The sequence below is a fragment of the Rousettus aegyptiacus genome, unplaced genomic scaffold, assembly GCF_014176215.1.
Source record: "Rousettus aegyptiacus isolate mRouAeg1 unplaced genomic scaffold, mRouAeg1.p scaffold_m13_p_18, whole genome shotgun sequence".
NCBI classification, from domain to species: domain Eukaryota; kingdom Metazoa; phylum Chordata; class Mammalia; order Chiroptera; family Pteropodidae; genus Rousettus; species Rousettus aegyptiacus.
This window is the reverse complement of record NW_023416293.1, coordinates 131,011-135,444: the sequence shown is the minus strand read 5'-3', so window position 1 is coordinate 135,444 and position 4,434 is coordinate 131,011.

Below are 4,434 nucleotides of genomic sequence, written 5' to 3'. Positions count from 1 at the left end.
TGTGTCTTACATTATCATCCGATATTTCCTTTTTTACTGTTGAGTTAGACATAGTATATACTAGCTACTGTGATATTGGTCCCAGGTAATCATAGTGGAATTTCGACTATCGGGGTGATTTTGAAGTATTAATTCACAGTTCAAAAACTTTGGACATGAAGGCCAGATGAAATGACAATTTAAGCAATTGTCCGATTGATTTAATCTAAAATAATTTAGATTATTTTTTTTCTACTAGAACTTTGTAGTTGTCCTAACTATCCAGTTAATCATTTCGACGACCCCCCTCCCCTTTTTTCTTTCAGTATAGACACTGGCTAATTCTTTGTGACACAGACAATCAGATGTGTCGATACAATGGATATGTCTAGTGCTCGTAGCAAAACCCAACTTTGCAATTAGACCATAGCAACTTGACAGATTCGATTAGGCAAAGCAGTTTAAGTCCCCACTGTTGGTTGGTTGTCAACTGAGCTGGGAGTAGGACCGAGGTATCTAACTCTGAGAAATGTCCCAGTGCCATCTGATTTGGCTCTCTGTGTGTGGATAAAATGAAAGCCTCTGTGTAATGGTATAAACTCATGCTCCTAGAGTCTTATCTTGGGGGCCAGTCGACATTTCCACTATTCGCCAGCTTCTCCATGTCACTGTGGAGCTCTCAGCCCAGTATATTCAAGGAGCCCAGGCAAGGCCAGGCTGGTATGTAGTGTGTGAAGGTGTGTGGGTTGGGAGTTGAGCCACCTTAAGCCTCAGCCATCATGTTGCCTCTTGTTAACTGTGTCTTTTGGGTATGTTAGTTCTCTTGGGTCTTTATTTCCTCATCTGTAACATGGAGATGGTTATGTTTACTTTTCAGGATTTTTATGAGAAACAAATGTAATGCCTTTTATGATGGATCGACACAGCGATCAGAACTCGGTAGGACCTCAAAATATGAGATTTGTTAGTCTAAAATAAGTTCGTACATAGGTAAATTATCTTTGTTAATAATTTAACATTTAAAAAAAATCCACATGCAGTTAGCATTAATATGATGGCTAGGGGGAGGGCCAGGGAGGGAAGGAGCAATTGGGGGGATCGTTTTATAGACTATATAGATGTCTAACCAATGTACTGTATACTTGGAACTAGTTTAAATAAATAAATTAAAAATAAAAAATAGTAAAAAATAAATAAAAATCTACATTGTCATTTTATAACTAATCAATAATAACAACATTGCTAAAGAAAAGATTCTATATAGAACAAAGACTCTTCTCAGAGAGTAATGTAGTATATTAATGTATATATATATTTTCTTTCAGGAAAGAAGTTAAATTTAGGATTACTTTAATTTCGTTCTAATGATTTTACTTTATTCAAATTTTCTCTAGAAATAATCTCATAATTAATAAATATATTTTAAAAAGTAATGCTGTCTAGTACTCCTTGGCATTTACCCAAAAGAGTTGAAAGCTTATGTCCACACAAAAACCTGCACACGGTGTTCAGAGCATCTTTATTCGTCATTACCAGAACGTGGGAGCAATCGAGATAATCTTCAGTGAGTGAATAAATAAGTAAAGTGTGGTCCATCCAGACAATAGAACATTACACAGTGCGAAGGAGAAATCTCTGTACTTTCCTCTAAATTTTGTCGGGAACCTAAAACGGCCCTAAAAATTGAAGTCTTGAGAAAAAGTAACGTCGTAAGCTGCTGGACTCACTTCTGAACAACAAAAAATGGAGTAATTTCTTGTGTCAGTGTTTTAATATGGCCATGCGCAGCGCGAGGGAAACTAAGGGTGAAATAACACAGGCTGAAAGGCAGGTCTCATAACCGAAATGTTTTATTCATCAGTAATAAACCTGTAATAAAACCTGGTCATACTTGGTGAAATAAAGCATGTAAGTTCTAAGACGTATTCATCTGAGATTTTTTGATCTGACGTGGTAAAAAAAATCCTTTCTCTGAAGTCAGTGAATCTGGCTTATAGACCAGATTTTGAAATTATTAGACACATGGCTTTCAGCAGGTGATTTAATCTCCATGAGCTTCAATTTCCTCCTTGCAAAAAATGGAGGTAGTAGCAACTACCAAGACTACTTTTAGATAATTTTCTCATTAAGTCAGTGTAATAAAGGGTATGAAACATGTTACCAATGTAAACATTATGGAAATGGTCACTATTATGAAAGGTTTAATAAAATACTCCCCGTTACTTCTTGATTCTTTCAGCCTTATGTTTTATACCCATGTAGATTAAGTATGAAATAAAAATTTATATTTTTCCTGATATTTTTGATCATAATAAACATTAACTATGATTGATTACAATGCTCAATTCAGTATTTTGTCTGTAACACATGCTACCAGAATTCTCCTTTCAAAAAATGGAGACAGTAACAACCCCTACAGTGATTTTCTGATAAAGGTATAGGTTAAAAAAAAAATCTGTTCAATATGAAAACCTCACTCGACATGGACGCCATTTGTTTAAATTCTCCTGCAGTGAGACATTCGTTATTACTCTGAATTGGGTGTCTGTCATTTGTCAAGGTTCGTTTGTATCGCACAACCTACAGCATAATCCTATGAAGCAGAAAGGCTGTCAGGGTTCTCTAATGCCAATATTATAAAGATATACAATTGCTTGTAGTCATTTAAGTTGTGCATTTATACTTTAAAAAAGCAAAATCAGTAAAAGCTCAATTGTCATAGTAAAAAATGGGAGGCAAGACAATGGAATGTACAGGGTTAGCGCCTTTTAATACTGGTTCAAATCCTTGCTTTGAAGTGTAATTTCTGCTGGAGCCTCAGTTCACTCACCTGGAAAATGGGTTTAATAACCTTTATCTCCCAAAATAACACAGACTGAGATAACCTGGCGAGGGTACACAAACTCTTCATCTCCTAAGAAAACCAATCTGGAGTAAACAAAAATCGTGTGCATTACTTGTATTTAGTTGTTTCATCCCTAAATTGACTGCTCTTAGGCTTTTATTTCAACTACTATCATTACAATATCATCTTCTACTATGGAGACTTTTAAAAGACGTGAGACACAACCCTTGACCTCACAAAACTTCAAATTCCTACGCGGAATTTCCTTGACACCGTCAGCCACGTTGGTCAGTGCTGGGGAACGGTTCTGCTAAGGGCTGGGAGAGCAGTTCTCACGCCTGGCTCCTTTTAAAATCTCCAGTGCGCTTCTGCAGCTTCCACACACTTCCCAAGCTTTTAAATGAGCCGAGAAATCCTTAACGCCAGTTCTCTGGCGTTTCGGTCAAACCAAAACAGATTTTGAGATGCTGTCTCCAATGACAGGAAAAGGGAAACAGATTTAAGGGTTAAATATTAACAGACCACGTTATTGCTAAAACATCATGCCTGGCCGTTTTAAGACCGGGCCTGAAGCAGGCGTGAAACCCTTTGGGGCATAAAAGCTGGGCCAGGGGACCAGGGGCAGAGAAGAGAAACAGCTGCCCGGCACCGGGCCACACACTCCTATGGGCAGAGCGCGGGCAGCGAGGGCCTGGCGTCGCTGGCCGGGGATCCGCTGGGGTGGGGCCGCGGGCAGCTTTGTTCGAAGTGGGCGCGGCGGGGGAGCAGCGGGTCCGCGAGCCTGGCCGGCAGGTACCGCATCGCTACACCCCCAGAGGAAAGTATGTGCGAGGCTCGAGAAACACATGTTCTTGTGGCCGTTTTCTGGGGGAGGCTAGGCACCTTATGCTCTAAGCCCCCGGAGGCGGGAAGTTATTGAACTTTCAGAATAAGGAGACGTACAGCCCGAGGAGCCTGGGCGGGGTGTGGGGGCGCTGCAGGCCCGGAGTGGGGGAAGGGCGGAGGTGGTTCCCGAGCGTCTCTCGGGATCCGGCCCCGCGCCCGGAGGCCGGAGGGAGGAGGAGCGGAGACCGCGCTCACCGCTGCAAGGGCTGTCCGCCTTCAAGGGAAACTGCGGGCCGGAGAGGAGTAGCCCTCGGAGGACCCGCGGGTCCGCAGCCGCGGCCGGCCGCCCGGCCAGGGCGCGGCGGGCGGGGCGGCGGCGGCTCCTCACTGCGCCAACCTGCGGGCTCGGGCTGGCTCGGCCGGCGGCGGCCCCTCCCACCCGCCCCGCCGCCTCGCGGCGTTCCCGCCGGCCCGGCCCCGGGTCCCAGTCGGTGCCGCAAGGAGCCGGCGTGCGGATCGCGCGCTCGGGACCGCAGCCGCGGGGGGACACCGCAGCCGCGCCGCCCGCGCCAGCACTTCTGCCTCGCGGGAGCAGGCTCCCTCCCTCCTCGCCGCCCTCTCGCCCCCGCCCCCTTCCCCCGTCCCCCCTCCTTCGTCGTCCCTCCCCTCCCCCTAGCCCTGCCCGCCCTCCTCCGGCCCCGCCGCCCGCGCCGCCCCTCCCGCCCGGCCGAGCGCTCCCCGCGCTCCGCGCGCCCGCCCGCGCCGTCCCCGGCTCCCGCCCGGCC